This window comes from Dendronephthya gigantea, unplaced genomic scaffold, assembly GCF_004324835.1.
Source record: "Dendronephthya gigantea isolate DGI-Jeju-01 unplaced genomic scaffold, DenGig_1.0 000380F, whole genome shotgun sequence".
In the NCBI taxonomy this organism is placed as follows: Eukaryota; Metazoa; Cnidaria; class Anthozoa; order Malacalcyonacea; family Nephtheidae; genus Dendronephthya; species Dendronephthya gigantea.
The window spans coordinates 9,346-27,325 of NW_021163390.1; the positions used below are offsets into that span (position 1 = coordinate 9,346).

At 36.2% G+C, this 17,980-nt stretch overlaps 3 long non-coding RNA genes across 3 annotated transcripts; all 3 read left to right on the forward strand.

Annotated features, from left to right (window-relative positions):
* Positions 1-386: 386 nt before the first annotated feature.
* Positions 387-2,824, forward strand: LOC114542707. The gene is made up of 4 exons (XR_003689734.1): positions 387-426; positions 1,298-1,654; positions 1,908-1,970; positions 2,785-2,824. It is a non-coding gene; the product is annotated as an uncharacterized LOC114542707 (long non-coding RNA).
* A 10-nt stretch (positions 2,825-2,834) lies between these two features.
* LOC114542708 lies at positions 2,835-3,325 on the forward strand. The gene is made up of 3 exons (XR_003689735.1): positions 2,835-2,876; positions 2,956-3,042; positions 3,284-3,325. It is a non-coding gene; the product is annotated as an uncharacterized LOC114542708 (long non-coding RNA).
* Positions 3,326-8,158: 4,833 nt separating this feature from the next.
* LOC114542705 lies at positions 8,159-8,597 on the forward strand. The gene is made up of 3 exons (XR_003689732.1): positions 8,159-8,198; positions 8,399-8,474; positions 8,557-8,597. It is a non-coding gene; the product is annotated as an uncharacterized LOC114542705 (long non-coding RNA).
* Positions 8,598-17,980: the final 9,383 nt, after the last annotated feature.

Below are 17,980 nucleotides of genomic sequence, written 5' to 3' on the forward strand. Positions count from 1 at the left end.
AGAACATTCACTATCCATCCCTTACATTGCTACTAACATGACTGGCAGGGGAAGCAGAAAAGAAAGAGATCTTTGATTTAGACTAGCTTTTTCATTTTACAATCGTTTCAGATTGATGTCGTACCAGGTTCCAAAGACACTGTTTTACACAGGAAGAAACTGAAGGCAAGCGAAATTACCTTTGCAATATGGAGGAAATATATATTATAATATGACTATATTTACCAATTTTTCTTTCACAGGGAACAGTCAAGGCTTATTAACTCGTGAAGAGTTTCAAAAGGTAGCAATTTTAAGATCACGAATCATCATCGTGCATTAATCTCAATATCTGTTTAATTTTAGCCTGTTCCTGGTAAATCCCTTCTGGATGCAAGTCCTTTGAAAACTTTTTTGAGTTAAGACGAGGATAAACTTAATGAATCCGTAAGTCAAGTAATAATAATGATAAATTGGTCTTACGGATTATTAAATACTGAGCATTATAAACCGGTAAACTCAGAAACCGGTAATCTCAATTTTGCACTTCGATTTACGTAATTAATCCTTGTGGTTGAAGGTGAGGACTTGCAACTTACTTATTTATTACAGGGTGACGATAGCGTGGGGAATTCAGGGGTCGGTAGACTTAGGGAAAGACACTCGTAATATAATAGATTTTACAAAATATAACATTAGGTTTTCCTATGAGTTACAATAAAACCTTTACAATTGTTCATTGATGAGCTCAGAATGTTTCGTTATCACGTGGCCTATGCACGACTCTTAATGGTTACTGTTAATCTGTTGTAACCACCTGCTGTACTGGTGATGATTATCACATTTTGTTTGAGCTTTACATACCCGGGGAAAACACTCAGCCACGTCGAGGTTATTAGCTAATTCCAACAGCTTGTCGTAGTATTCATTGTGGAATAAATCTACAGAGGCACGTAGTTTTGCCATTTCATCCTTTAAAAGATTAATCCGTTTTATTGATTCCGCAATATCGATTTTTTTTTCTTCTTTAATTGGACCGTCAATGACAAAGTATGATCAAGAACATGTTGGGTGATAATGAGAGCAGCCATAAATTCAAATTTCTCCACGTTGCAAAAATGAGACTGTGCGTCACTAGCTAATCTAGGAAATGGCCCTTCTGCGATCCTCCAAACTGCATAAAATTGAGTGTTTCGTAGATAACTTTGAATGCATCCAAACAACCATCGCGGGATCTTATTCGTTCTACCCATCGTGTCGTGGAAGGCTTTTCGAGCTTGTTACGGGTTAAACCAAACTCTTTCATCTTTTTACTTAGATACTGTGAGCGGATAGGGAAACTGATAAAAAAGCTGGCGATATTTTGTGCCTGACTCAACATATTTTTCACTGGAAGAATTGAACACGCTTTGGCAACAATAAGGTTTAAACGATGACTGGAGTAATGAACATGCAACGCCTTCGGGTTTTTCTCTAATATTCTCCCAGAAATACCTTTTACCTGGCTGGACACAGCACTAGCACCGTCATATCCCTGGCCTCGACAATTTTGAAGGGAAGCCCGACATCTTGAAGTGTACTTTGACTAATGAACGGAATCAAATCCAAAGGCGAAACAGTTTGGTATACAAATGAAAATGTTCTTGAATCATGTAAAACTTCAAATTTATTCAAGGTATGTTAAATAATTAATAATGCATAATATATTTTTGAAATATTATAAATTTGAACTTAAAATCAGTGTCTACCGTCTACTTTTTTGCGTATTATAAAAGTAGCAAGCAAATTCAAATGACCATAAACCCGGCATTATTTTAGAAATTCGAAATTTTGACAGGATATAATTTTGTAGTTTTGATAGTTTATAAACCCCAACAGCCAAACAATTTTATGATACTTATCCCTATATTGATCATTAAACCCTATAGAATGTATTAAATTATCCAGAAAGTATAAGCTTGGAGTTATCATTAAAAAGTGCCTTGCACCAGGTGTATATTTATTCAAATCTATTTACTAATTATTGTATTTTACTAATTTTGTATTTACTAATTATTGTATTTACTAATTATTGTATTTTACTAATTTTGTATATACTCATGTGTATGTTATAGTGATAATAATATAACAATAGAGTTGATGTTCGCGGTCATAAATGTGTTTTTGGCCCGACTTCGAACTCATTTTAGCCCGAGCGTAGCGAGGGTTAAAATGTGTTCCGCGAGGAGGGCCAAAAACACATTTATGCCCGCGAACATCAACTCTATTACTATAATATATAATAAACTATAAACTATTATTACTATAATATATGTTCAACATCGTCAGCCTTCATCCCCTTAGCTCAGTAAGTCATGCGACATTCCATGTCAGTTCCAGTAATTGTTCATCTCAGACCTTGAAAGAAAAAAAAACAAACACTCCAAACACTCCAAACACTCCAAACACTCCAAACACTCCAAACACTCCAAACACTCCAAACACTCCAAACACTCCAAACACTCCAAACACTCCAAACACTCCAAACACTCCAACACTCCAAACACTCCAAACACTCCAAACACTCTAAACACTCCAAACACTCCAAACACTCCAAACACTCCATGTCTTCTGACCTGGATTCAAGTTTACTGCTTTTATCATCTTTTTTATTTCACGTTTCCATTTTGAACATGTCCAATTGCAAAAAAGTATCCAGCCGACTTAAAATAGTTTTATTTTTGCAGTTACTTTCCAGAATATACCGTTTGGTTAAGACTTGTGTATTATAGTATATCATAGTTTTAAAACTTCTTTTTCTGTCAGATATTTTCAATAATTAGCTATCGAGACCATCCTCAGTTGTTCGGGCTGGAATACACAAGCGGTCAGCTGAGAAATTACTCGTCTTCCGACAGGTAGTTTAAAAAAGCAGATTTTGTATGAAGCTATATAAAATATTTCTTGTTCTGAATGTTTGTATTTCACTCAATCTAGGGATATATCATTGGCTGGTTAGCTACACGGGGTTAGAGGCAGTGGAAATGGAGATGTTTGTGTAAAAACGACCCCAACGAAGAGACGGTACTGTACGCTTTTTCATAAATGATTGAGCGAAAATTATGGTCAAAATTTTCCTGATGAAAATCTCGCACTGCTATGATTGCCGTAAATACGAACCCTCATTTCATTCTCCTCCTGACGTATGGGATCTCATATAACACACAAACAATTACACTTCTCGTCAGGTATTCCTATTAGTCAGTGCAATACATCACATACAGCAAAAGAAGAATTGTTTTTTTTAAATGATATATTTTTCAAGGTTATCGTTGGGGTCCATTGTATAACGTTGTTGACGAAGAAGTAGAAAGCAGTCATTTAAAATTCCTCGCTGCGTCTCCAGGTGAAATATTTCTCTTTTTATTTCACTTTAAATTTTTGAAATATCTCCAAAAGCTTATATTGTCTTATTACTGGTTCCTTGCAGGAAATTTAACCGAAGATGTGTAGAGATTTAACTGCAATATTTCCTACAGCGGTCTACTTCATGCAGTCACCCAAGACGTAAGTTGACAATTTCTTATTTTGTACTTTTCTGCAGACAAAATCCTGTGTAGAGAATATTATTGCATTTTTACTGAGTTTTAATGTTCTGTCAAAATCTGGATTAAGGCTGTTTTCCACTCACGTGTTTTTCATACGCACGTTAGTTTTCTGCTTATTTTAGTATGCATTAGTTGACCTAGATTTACAACAATATTCGTTATAAAGGAAGCGAGAATAATTTAAATTGGCAGATTGAAGCTTATTATAATCATAACCATGTACGCACGGACTCGAGTTTACTTGATAGTCGATAGCGTCGACAGCAAATGACATTGAAACGTTTGTATGGATATTTCGAAGTCCTGACAGTATAATTAATATCCCGTAGGTTATTTCAAGCAAATATTTGACTAGCGACGTCGAACAAGGCCAGTTAACCGTGTCGTGGATCGTAAACTGACCTCAATACAGAAAGTGGGGACAAAATAGATAAAATACAAAACATTTTGTTCTTGGCCTCTCAGTTCCCGGCTCGCCGCGTATAAAGAACGTTAAGAGGCCTAGGGACTACGCTGCGGTAACTCTGGTTGCTGAGTTGACTGGGTCCGAATCCATGAAATGGTAGATTTGAATTTTTCTCGCCAGAAGTACGGCTGGAATATTAAGTCTTTTAAACTCCAATATATATTTAAACGATTTTAAATATTTTGTAAGGACTTTTCCCGGAGAATAAAGAAAGACTTATCATTAATGCCATCACAATGCTCATTGCTCACGAAGGTATTGTATATCTTTGCCAATAAATATATTTAGTGTTCACCCCTAAAATATACATATTCTGACTGCTATTACCTTCACAGGTATTCAATATATACATAAAATAGTTAAAATGTTTCGTCTATTTGCAGGAGACCAAAACAAAATATCAGATAAAGATCTCGAAGCACTGTTTCACGCTTTGAGACATTAGGTTGGATCCAAAGCAGGTTTCACAACGCTCAGTAGGTGAGAAACGTTTATCTTTAACCATAACACACGCTGTTTACTCAACCAGCTCACTTTCTCTAGACCGTGTTTCTGTTTTGTTTTTACAGCTTCTATGAGAAGGTTGGTGTGAAAACTGTGAAAGCTTTGAAGAGGAATAATGAAGCCGTGACTCACGCCGCTGTCGACATACTGTGTGCTCTGATGCAGGTAAAGAGAGGGCTTTCCTTTAAGCGGCCAAAATGGTCAGACCGGTCATATTTAAATTTAAGATAGAGTATTTCGTTAAGAATATAGTTGCGAAATTTCCGAGCTAGACAGATGCAAGTAACGATATACTTGAACGCAGAGTTCTTGAAACACTCTAAAATACCAGTAATCTGTCTGTACCGAGATCAACAATAGGACCGGTCTGGCCGTTTTTTCCGTATAAAGGAAAGCGCCAACACTTTAACGATGAATTTCCTGGTAATAATGTTGCCAAATCATCTGTCACTGTCATTAGTGTTACCCCTTTAACTTGCAATCCACATAAACTTAGCCAACTTTGAAATCTGAATGTTAACAGGATCCAATTTTATCGAAACCAATTCTGTTTTTTTATATAGCCAACGCACGATAACTATTCGACAAGAACAGGTAAATAAAAGCTCTTTGTTATCCTTTGAAAAATTTCTAAGCAGTTTGTTGGAAATTCTCACGATAAATGTTGTAAGATGTGCGGTGTTGGTTGCCTATAATCTATGCTGAACCCTTGCATTTTATTTTTCCATCCCTCTTGTATGTATATAGCTTTGTTTTGGAAGAGAAATTCCCTTGCAAAACCCAGCAAGTGATTCGTAGCAACTGCCTTTCTAATTTGAACTACCTTTCTAACTAAACACAAGAAATAGATTAACCATGAAAACTTTTCTTCTATATTCGTTCTACTGGGGTTTTAGTTATAAGTGGATTGCTTGATTTTCTGACGTTTGCTCTGTGTCCTCCTTACAGGTTTGTTCTAGTTGCTTTGCAATATATTAAAAGAATACGGGGGTGAAGTTGGACATTCATGTTAAACTAATAGTAAGGTGTGATTGCTTCCAATATTTTGAATCAACTCATGTAGTCTGTTACAATAAATCGACTATTGCATATTCCTCTTAGTGAGACAACAGATGATGAACAGTTTGGGAAATTACTGGAGAAAGTTGCAGGTATGCTACAAAGAAATTTGAGGAGCTTTTCATTCAACTTGTCTTCTTGGTAGTTTATGGCTCTTTTACTGAGGTTGAGAGTTGATTAAATAGCCTTTCTCTCTTTACCTTTTTGGTGAAGTTTACCACGTCCACTAGCTTGACCCATGCATAGGAGCAACTCATGAAGTCTGTTATTTGTTTGTCTAGAAATGGGTCATTGCATTTATCGATTGTTCCAGGTAGGTTTACGACAAAACTAAATAATAGTACCAATTTTACCATTTCTTCGCTTATGTATGTTTTACTATTGCCCCGCTAATGGTTCTTACCAATCGTGGTTTTGAATTCGTTCCTCAACAATTTCAGCATCCGTCGACAACAATTGTGAAAGTGCTGGCATGGTTCTGAAGGCGATAATCGAGGTACGTTTTATTCATTCATCCATTGAGAATTTTCTGCCTTTGACGAACGTCATTTATAACGCTCTGCATTTTTTTAGCTGTGATGAATGTACATATTAGTTCAGTTGATATTTAAGAGGTTTTAAAGGGTCTTAATTTTGAGAGGTATTATACACACTTCAAATCAAGCCAGGAACAGATGACGGAAAAATGAGTGAACTATAGATCCTCCGGCAGGAATCGAACCTACGCTTTTGCGATGCCGGTGCAATGCTCTTGTCACTGAAGACGTACAGTTGACTCATTTTTCCATCAACTGTTCCCTGCTTGAATTTGAAGTGCGTATAATACCACTCGAAATTAAGACCCTTTAAAACCTCAAGAATATTCCTGCATCGTGTGAAGTGCCTAAAATCATCTGTTAATATTTAGTTAGAACTTCACTTTAGGAAGCTGATGAAGAAACCGCGGCAAAAATACAAGTTCTGGCGCTTGCCGAGAGCGCTCTACCAAAACGCTTACGCATGGCCATGTTTACGCAAAGCACTGATAAACGTTCGCTATTGAACAGGTGCGAATTAGTGTGATAAATTAACAAATTGTTGCAGAGGTATAGCCTCTATTCCATCCGCAGGACCAGAGTTGTATTTTAGCAACATTCTCAGATTCATCTTAAAACTTGTGATTTTATAATCCTCTATATACTAGCTATCTGTAAATAGTTCAATTGAGACTAACAAGCATACTCCATAAGTATTTTTTAATCATTATTGTTGGCATAGCATCATCCAACAGCAATGGCATTACTTGCGAGAATAATGTTCGTATTAAAGTAGTTATAGTTTTTAATGTCTAAAATATACAAGAAAGTTTAAATGCGAGATTTCTTGTTCATAATTTTTGGTTCATAAACAATTATGTAATAAATTTGAATACGATTTTCACAGCCTGCTGGTTTGCTCTATTACCTTGAAAGCCCTGACGAAGTAAGAAATCTTTGAAAACTTTTTTGCGAGGCCATTATTTACATAAACCCATTGAGGTGATTCTGACTAACCAATCGTATTCATGACTAAGTGGTATCAACTGCTTTGGTAACTAAACTCCATCATTCATCCTTAAACTGTGCCAACTGCCCCACTGAGGAAATAATTAAATGGTAATTCATTCAGAAGTGTAAAACCTTTTTGTAAAGAAACAATTTTGTTAGAAAGTTTTTATCTTTCCTTCAGCCACCAGAGACTGAAGAAGATCGTTTATCAATTCGTGACAATGTAAAGCTTGCAGAAGTACGTTTTAAATCAACAATCGTGTTCCAAAATTTCATAATGCATGCTTGTATGTACGTATAAGCCTGTTATTTCACGTGCTATACTTGTGTCTTAGAGCTCTGGAAAAACGAGGGGAACGTTGAGGAATCAACTTGAAGGATATCTCTCGCATTCGAGGACAAAAATAAGATTCAAATCCAGGAAAGATGTGAGAATTTAAATCCAGTTTTTTTATTACAAGTAAGTGTTCGTATTAAGAAAATGGGAAAATGTTTTAGTCGTTTGAAAGATGAAAAAGCAATGATATTTAAGCGGATCTTTTTTACAGATTCAGTCAAGATCTGACAGCGTACAACCTGATTTGGAATTACAAGGTGAGTCTCGAAGTTAAGGTTAGTTTCCGTTGAAAATATAGGATATGGAAATGTAATGGAGGATTTCCTGTCGCTATGAGTATAACAAGACAAATTCAATAGTCCTGACCTCTTTCTCTAAACTGTTCTCGTAAAAGAGTATGAAACAATTTCTTATGTTTTCAATGTGACAGACGCGAGAGGAACTTCTGGGGCACTCGAATCTGATTTGCACGCATTTGCAATGGAAAAAGATCTGAGTGGAAACTGCGTTGTCTTTTGGAATCACCTTTAGTTTGAAGTCCTGTATGAATGTTTAGCTGATGAACTGAAACAGGTTAGTGATAAGCCTAACTGCTCTAGCTTTTTAACAGTTCTTCATAAAGCGTCCCCCCCTTATTCCTCGATAGGAATCAAACTCAGTAACGTATCTCTGCTATCAGGTGACTATTATTTGAGAGTCTTGTTGGAACAAAACGACGAGGAGACGCCGATAACAAATGTGTGAGTCCACGATATTTATCTATCAGGGTTTGCAAATATTCAAACTACTTTCCATGTGCTTTTCTGTCTGGCTTCCCCCTATTCTCTATATTGCTGCACAGTTCACGCAATGTTATTTGTCCTGCAGAATGTAGTAGAGAAGTATAGAATCATGGATGAAACCATTCAAGATTCGATCGACTTTTCTATTTTGTTTTCAGGCTCGAGTTGTCTAACGATCTGTATCACTGATTCCTATTGACAACTAAACCAACTATGAAAGCAATGTGCCTTCAGGTGAGGATGTCGTTTAGCGGGAATGTAGCCATGTGTAGCCTTCGAAGAATGAATTAAACAAATTGGAATATTTCATTCACAGGCGATGACTAAAGTTTATGGAAAATATCACGAAGAGATTGGAGCTTTTAATGACACCAAGCTAAGGATCATCTGCTTTTTGATCCAGTGTTACTGCAGGAGCCTGAACTAAACTAACTTTATTCATACTGTTTCGTATTTTTAGCTTTACATGAAATGGCATCACTAACAGGGATTGGAAGGTAAGCACGCCCTAATTTTTTTTCACTACTGTCTTTATCCTAAACTTTAACGACCATAATTTAACTTTTTCTTCTCTAGCCAGAAATGTTTTATTGTGTTCCTCGTATGACGAACGCTTTAAAGGTTTGTGTCGGTTGTGTATTGAACTTGTGTTTAATTGCCCTTTAAATTGTATTTGAAGAAACCATTCGATGTGACCATTGCCAGCAAATCCTGGAAGTCACTATAATCTCAATTCCGAGTTTTGTCCGTGATTTCGTTTTACGAAGCAGAGCGCATTCTGCAAACGTTTTAGGTTCAGTTATTTCTCATTGTTACAGTTTCTCAATGATAACAATTAATTTTTTAGATCAGAATTCCTATATGGAAACAATCTGTGGTACACCAGTTACCTCGCTACCAAAATGTTAATCCCGTAGCCTGAGAACGATCCTACAAGAATCGTGTGACTGTGGGCCTGGGATATATGTTTGGTATGCCATATACTTCAGTTTACTCAAATTCACGTAGTGAACACGATTTGTAATGAAGCTGGAGGTAGCTTAACCTCATTTCAAAATTGGAGTACGTCAATGAAAAGTTAACGTCTTTTAGACTTTCCGGATCTTCTTTATTTTCAAAGCAGGCAAATAACCCATTGGAGAAACAAGTCAAGAGGGTCGTATATTTCCGAACACTCTGGAGATGTTAGCAGTGAAGCTAAGGATCTTATAACAAAACTGCTTACTGTTTCACAGAAAATGCTCACGGTTCTGGACATCCTTGGATGAAGGTGATGAATTACTAACCGCCTTATAACACCCCGCATCAAGATTTTTCAAATCGGCTGACCTTTTTCGTCTGAAGTCCCAGCTTTTTCGAATTGTTAGAATTAGTTTGGTTGAGTTTAGAACTGATACAGCTATCCAGCATAAATAAGTCAGTTTAGTTCAGGTTTCCTCCTGTAGTAACACTGCATCAATACGGGATGCCCCTGGACCTCCATGAAGGACAATTTAGAACTGATAGAACTATACGGTATAATATTAGTTGGGAGAGAAGTGTTAGATTGATCCACGATTTAACAGTTTTTGTCTTTTGTAGGAGAAATGATAGAAAAAGCAGAAAAAATGATAAAACCGACCGTGGATGGAAGATCAATGTCTCCGCCCTATAAAAGGTATGTTGAAACTACGATACTTGTCCCGTTTTCCGTCAACTCGCAATTGCAATGAAACATTACATGTTTGCAAGTTACATCGAAATTTAACCAGCTTTCCGAAACAATCTCAAGGCGCTGTTACACTACGCAACTTTCCTTGCAAATTGCAAAACCATTCTACTCCTGAGGCATCTAAAGTTGTCAAATACGATTATCTGCTAACGTTTCCTATTTCGAACACTCTTTACAAATTAACATCCTTCGGAATTATAATTGCATTGCAAGTTGTAAGGAAAATTGCATATTGTATAGTAGCGCCTTCAGTAAAGTTGAAAACTCACCGTGCAATGAAACATTGCATGTCGGCAAGTTAAAAGGCAGAAAATAACTGTCACCGTACATGGTGAAGACTGGCCGACGGTCACGTTCAGCAGACGAGGCTCTGCGAGCAAATAAAATACTCAGTGGCGAAGCCAGCACGACATTTAGCAGCATGACTGAAAATGCTTCATGTAAGATCACATCACTAGTTATTCCGATAAATAAAAGAACAGGGGCCGGTTGTTCGAAAGGTGGATAAGTCGCTATCCAACGGATAACTCACTATCCAACGGATAAGTTTTATCCAGCGTGTGATTTGGGTTGCACGAAGCTTGTATAACTTTACCAGAGGATAAAAATCGCTATCTACCGGATAAATTTATCCAAGGTCCGGAGGTGGTTTAAATCCACTATCCAGTGGATAAATTCAAAGATACAAGGTAACACTGTAAACATTTATATAAAATAGGACAAAAATGCAATATTCCTCTTACTGTGTTTCAACAAACTAATACACATCATGATTGTATTCACTATATATTAAAAATGTTTTCGAAGTGCAATTTGTCGCAGCAGCGTTTCACGTTGCCTACACATTCCGTTCGACCGGCGATTTTTTGGACATCCTCGCATTTATAACAGGTGGTAAATTTACTATACGCTTCTAATCAGTTTATAAACGCGAATATGCAAAGAAAGATTCAACCTATTCCAAGGAAACTTGCTAATATCTAAGTAATTTCATTCACGAACATTAAAATAGTGTTTCTAAATTTGCTATGGACCGAAAGGCAAAGCGTTGCAAGGTCAAGGAATAAAATTGCAATGTGTTTAATTAATAAATCACTATGATGTGAAGTGCAAAGTTCGAGCAAATCACTTGTTCAAGCCTTTTCCATTCAGTAACTATACTCGAGAATTCGTAATGATTATGAATTCAATGTTGTAAATGCTTAGCAACAGCTGACGTTGTGGTACGAAATTTCAGAATAATCCTGTTTTCTTCTGGTAAATTTTAACTTATCTATTGGTAGCTATCCACTTCACTATCCACGCTTCCTGCAACGCGTTTTTATCCAATGGATAACTATCCAGATTTATCCGTTGGATAGGACTTATCCGTTGGATAAGTTATCCATCTTTCGAACAACCGGCCCCAGTTCCATACCTATACTTTTGTACGTGTGAAACTTTTCGCTTGATTTTCTTTTAATTGTGAGAATCCGACCGTGCAGCAAACATTGAAATAAAGCGATAACACTAAACTTGATTGTGATAGCCCTGAGTATATACCGCTATAATAGCTTTGTTCCTCATAATGATATGCTGGATTCCTCGTCCAGGTATAACTTCTAAAACACGCCTTATTTTTACTTGTATTCCAATGCACCTAAGTTAGTAAAAAACCTGACAAACCCGCTGGTAGGGTGTAAAGAATTTATTTCTAAATCAAAAACTCGCTCTTACATAAGCCACTTATTGAAAAATTTTCGCTATATATTTCAGTCAGATGGATCTCTCAGTCATTTCTCATTCCTTAGTGAACAAATAGTATTTCAGTGAATTGCTAGAACATACCTGAAAAACAGCTATAAACTTCAATTCTCAAAGATATGTTGCGTACCATGTCTTTGGATGAATGCGGATGTAAAGCGCGGTTACAGTTGGTGATAGGACATTTTCCACCAGCGAGTCTCTAATGAAATGAATAATTTGTTAAACAATTAATCTTAATCACACATTAAAAGTTATATATGACCGCATGGAAATGATGTGATGCATATAACGTGACAGGGTAATCTGTAGAAGCCTTGCTTATTAATCCAGCTAACCCTGACTAGTCCATTTATTTTGTAATGATCGAATTTTTGCCCGTCGGAACTACAGGACACAGAATAGGTCTTCACCCACTAATTATAATCACGACGACTTTGAGTGAAATCGCTCCGACAAACATCTTTCTTGCCGAATGCATTTGGTCCTGGTTATTTTTCCGTGCAGACCAGGAAGCTGCCTCATTTAAGCGACCATGTCCTGTCGACTTATCCGCATTCCCAACACTTGTTGCTATTATCTGGGATGTTATGTGTCTTCAGTACGTGGGCCAATAATTAGTATCAATTATCTTCTGGCACCAAAACACCATCGAACAATCATCAACAAAAATGAAATGATAATGCATATAATTTTGCCATACACGGCTCCTCCAGAATTGAAACCAGTCGAGGTACAGCGTTATTTCCATTGATTTTGTGAAATCTTTACTTGGGGGTTAACATCGAATTTTATCACATTCCCATATAGGGGAATTACTGAATAAAAAATAATGTCCAACAGTCCTAATATGACATAATAATAAACTGAACATATACCATGTAGCCTGCAATATTTACCTTGCTTGGTATGTCAGTCCATCAAATCCATGTATGGCACAGCGATGGATGGAGGTGTAGTCAGTGATAAGAGAAAGGTAATAATTGTTAGCAACTCCTGGGTTGCCATACTTTATTTGATCTAAAATTGAAACACAAGGAACAAGTAAATTATTATATTATTGTCCAGGGTTGTGAGGCTATCAGCATTGTGATATCCCAGGTTCATGCGTACCGCTACCATGGGACAACATTCCTTAGCGAACAAATAGTATTTCAGTGAATTGCCAGAACATACCTGAAGAACCGCCATAAACTTCAATTCTCAAAGATATTTTGCCGTACCAATTCGACTCTATATGCCATAGAATCTACAATTGAGATTACAAGAACATAACTATCACACAATTGAAACTATAATTGTATATGAATCACAAGGGCCTATACAGTATAGTAACAGCATGTATTTTTGACTTCTATAACACAAGAATATACAGAACAAAATGCAGGTTGTTTTCTTTCATATTCACATAATACCCCCAACCCCTGACAGTTACATATATATTGGTAAATGCAATTACATAATAGGAAAGGGAGAAAAAAAATCTATTTTTTATAACACCAGTGAAATATTGTGTACGCATAATACTTAGCGCTATGACCCATGCTGTCATGCTTCCATCACCAGATATCATGAAATCATCTTGGTTTTTTAATGTTGAAATTAATCCGTTTAATTTAAAAAGCACAAAAATACCACCAAAATATAGCTCGAAAATTTCTAATCAAGAAATTAATCAATATTGCTGTTAACCTGACACTGCAGTGCAGCTCTAAAAATCATATCAAATTACACAGGATTACAAAATGGAAATATAACTCGCCTTTGGAATTTCGTTATTTTCTTCGTTATTTTTTATCCTGTCGTCTTTTAACCGTTACATATAAACTGTAAAGGCATTAGTTATCTTTTCTGATAGGATTTAAGTCAGGATGGGCAGAAAAACTCGAAAAATATAGATTTTTTTATTTGTTATTGTGTATAGCGAGGCGTTGCTCAGCCGCATGCACAAGTGGTTGTCGCGTGAGGTTAGAGGTGTCAAAAACGTAATGTTGCCTACCCCGTGGGGGTAAAATAAGCCCAGAAATCGATTTCTGGGTAAAATTGTCCCTAGAGGTCATAATTGTCAAATTTTCGCTAATATGGTGATAATTATATGCACATTTTCGGGTTTCCGTTTGTAAACACATTTGTTGGAAATATCACTACAAATCGCCAAAGCAACTGTATTTCGAGTAAAATATATGAAAATATTGATCCCAATGTAAGCTACAAATATTTGGAGGTTTTTAGGCGAGATTTTTGGAAGGCTTTGCGTATTTTTGCTTCTCTAACATTCAATTTAAAAAGTACAAGTTCTGCAATAAATATCTTGGCTTATAGGAAAGCTTTTGAAATGAACTAAAGTTATACAAATAGGTAAATGTTTTTTCTTTAAGATAATACAATTTCTAGTTGAATTGATAAAACACTTCCAGATAAAACCGAAATTATCTGTGTGCGCCGTTTACGACCGGACAGCAATGAGTTTAGTGGTCTCATATTTATTAAAATGGGTGAAGTATTCGCAGAGTAATCACAAGTTTAAATGAGCTTACCACTTTGAAATATCCTCTGATCGGACGTCTAACTGAGAGGATCCCTTAAACATCGAGAATACTTCATTAACAAGTGCCGCATTCTGTCCTGTTTGAGAAGGTACAAGAACTTCATCTTGGGTATTGGTTACTCTTTGCTCCGTTGGAAGTTCCATTCTGTTGTATGAGGACAACACTTGTAGTTGGTGTGATGAAAGGATGCAGATTGTCCGTTGGATGTTGTGCTTTTGTATTTGAGACGGACCACATTAGATATCAGCGCAAAATTGACACATTCATGGGATTCGAACCCATGAACTCCTAAAAAGGAGTATCCGCAAAATGTGTTCTTTGTGTGGCCAGGAAAAAGAGAGAGCTACAGGGCTTCTCCCAAACCGACTGGCAGACAATACGAAACGTAGAGGACAAGACAGTACAACACAACACAACACAAAACACACAACCGACGACACAACATCCAACAACCCACAACCCACTAACTCTGTAGCTGAAACGACAAAAATATGGTGAGTTGTTCCTAGAAAATGAAGCATCACAATTAGCATGAAGGCAATTGCTGGCTGGGGTTTAACTGACGGCATGGATATGGGGTGGCTTCTTAGGGTTGGATACTGAAACTAAACTACGATCGTCTTTGTCTGAAAAACACAAAAAAAAATTATTAGTAGCTCCCTAGAAAACGAAAAGCAAAACACAGTTAGACAAGCAGTGAGCCGTGTTTCCAGATACGGGGACAGAGATTCTTAGCTAACAGCGGGGCCACGGGGTCTACTTCTATTTAAAAAATTATATACATACCTTGATCCTACCTAAAGAAAGAACTCACTTACCTGAGAAAAACGGTCGCAGACGGCTCTGTTTTATAGCCTGTAGGCTCTTGCATAATTCAGCAAAATTAAGACAACTTGATTGGTTATTTCTGTACACAGGTCAATTTGTCATTGGTCAATTTTTGTACTCCACGATTGGTTCAATAAAAACCAATCAGATTGGTTAATCTATATTCAAAATTTGATACCGTTTCTTTGATATTTGCAAGGTGATTGCACAACAAATGTTCGATTTCACACGTTTTGGAGCATATTCCAAGCCAATGTATGAGTGTATTTGTTCGATTATTTCTCTCATGAAGTTCACAAGAAATTACAGTTCAATCATTATTAAAAGGCTTTATTCCCCTACCAGCTTTAGAACCCCATCGAACAGGAAAGTCGGAATTTAAAAGGCAAGTAAATCTTTCAAACTGTTGTAGCACTTGAATTCTGTGGTACATTTAACTACTGAACCTTTCAGAATATTGTAGAATTGGGCATGGCATGGAATAATAGTAAATATAGCAAACTGACAAATTCGCAAATGTAGTAAATTTCAAGGCTAAATATTGCAAATTCCAGTGGAAATACGGCGTTTTACCGCCATGCATACATAGCTATTCACAGCTACGATATTCACGTGTTGTATATATTCAATATTACACATCAAAGCGGCCTAATTCTTTGGATATTGCCCAAATGCAAACGAAACCGGTTGCAGTGGTTTAGCTCACATATTCAGGATTATTTTGATATCTTTAGCGTCAAAATCAAGCCTTTAGAAGATTTTTGCCCATTTTTTATATAAACATACCTGATGATATGAATTATCGCATCACCGGCAATAATATTTCACAATAATAAAAATTTCGGGCCAAAAGCCGAAAATCTGACCTAGGTCCGATTCGAGCTTGCCTTAAGCACGTGATTAGCAATGATTATCGCTTAGAACTTATAAAATGCTCTTTCTTTGATTATTTTGCACATACTACACCAAGAATTACTCAGAATTAAAACAGAATGATAACATGTCAAATTCTAGACATTTTGAAGACAACAGAGACCAAAAAAGAAAAAATATGGAATTTCCAAAATATATCTTGCAATGGGTGAGTAATTTCAGATAACAAAGCAAGCTATTATTTTAATTCTTATTTTCACGTATAATACAAATGCAGGTTATAACTATATGCTGGTTGGAATATACTATTCAAAGAATCGTTTTAACCGCTATCGTTTACTGGTATTCCGGGGTCTTTAGCCCAAATACTTGCTGAGATATTTAATGTTTTTCTTCTGTGCGACAATATTGTCAGGAGTAATAGCCTAATAGGGACCAGACGGGAATTAGATATTATAGTACTTGTATATAATAATTGTAGGAAAAAATATTCCCTGTGATATATCTTCATAGGAAAAAGTATCAAAACGGATTATTTTCAACATTAAAAAACCAAGATTATCTGATGATATCTGGTGATGGCAGGCATGACAGCATGGTTCTTAGTGCCAACTACTTCGCAGGGCCACGTGTTATGCCTACACCATATTTTGCTGTACAGTTCCATCATTCATTTTACACTGATGTTATATAAAATTTTTTTTTTATTCTCCCTTTCCTATTATGTAATTGCAGAACGAATATTCAATATATTAGTGTACCACATAAAAACTCATTATGACAATGGCTATCGGACGTCTATTGCATCGGAGATACGACTTGTGGTAAGCCAAATTCAATGTTATTTCTTGCGATTTTTCTATGATGTCTTACATTGTTTTTTTGTAAAGATTCTTCAATGTTTTCTCAGTCTGCGAGCTGACAACGTCAAGGCCTTGTGCAAGACAAAAGTGGAAAAGTCAAATTCACTTCGTATGTTAATTGTTCTGAAAGGAAAACGTTGGTTAATGATGATAGTGCAAGGCATGTCAGGTATTCTGCTTCCAAAATTCCTTTTCTTGTTAGTGTAATACATTCTCATTTTTGTTTTAGTTCTGCAGAAGATAAGACAACCGGGATTGTTTCACTGCCTTACAGCGAGGCGATGAATGTTATTCCTGTGTGCTTACAACAGGTAAACTTTTCTATCATAATATATCATCTGGCATTAAGTTTCGATTGAAGTTCAGTTTTCTTCTTTTCTAGAAATTGGAATGGGAGGTGTTGGATGTTGTTCTGAGAAACTTTCCGGAGGCACTGCAAGATAAAAACTTGATACATTCTCGAAAGCACTACTTACGTTCAATATGTACAGTGTTATCTAAAATGGTAAGGGATGTAAAGTTGTGCACTTTTCACACCAAAATCATGAACTAAAAATTTTACTTTGCATTCAGGTTTGAAATTATGATTTTCTTCCTGGATTATTTCGTGTTCCTCATGATATGCGCCGACCTCATTTGTACGCTAGAATTTTTCCAGTACGGTTCTTATCATTCAGTTTTTTGCATCTATCATAATATCTTACCATAACTATACCAAACCATACCATACCACCATAACCATACCACATCATATCATATCATATCATATAATCATATCATAATCATATCATACCATAACTAACCATAACCAAATCATACCATACGATAACCATATCATACCATACGATAACCATATAATCCCAAAATTATATCACACCATACCATACCATGACCAAATCATACCATGATAACCATATCATACCATAATTATATCACACCATACCATAGCATAAAATTTATACCAATTATATCATACTATACTAATGATTTAATTGGATTTTATTGTAACATGTGCAGGTATTAACAGAGCTGTGTACGTACCACATTTTTATTGGGCAAGATGAACAGGTAAGAACCTGCTTCACTTTATTTTCAGCGGTTGTCTGTTCTCGCTTAAACGTTGTTGTATATTTCGTCTAGTTTTGTCTGATGCGTACTTTGGAGATTGGTTTG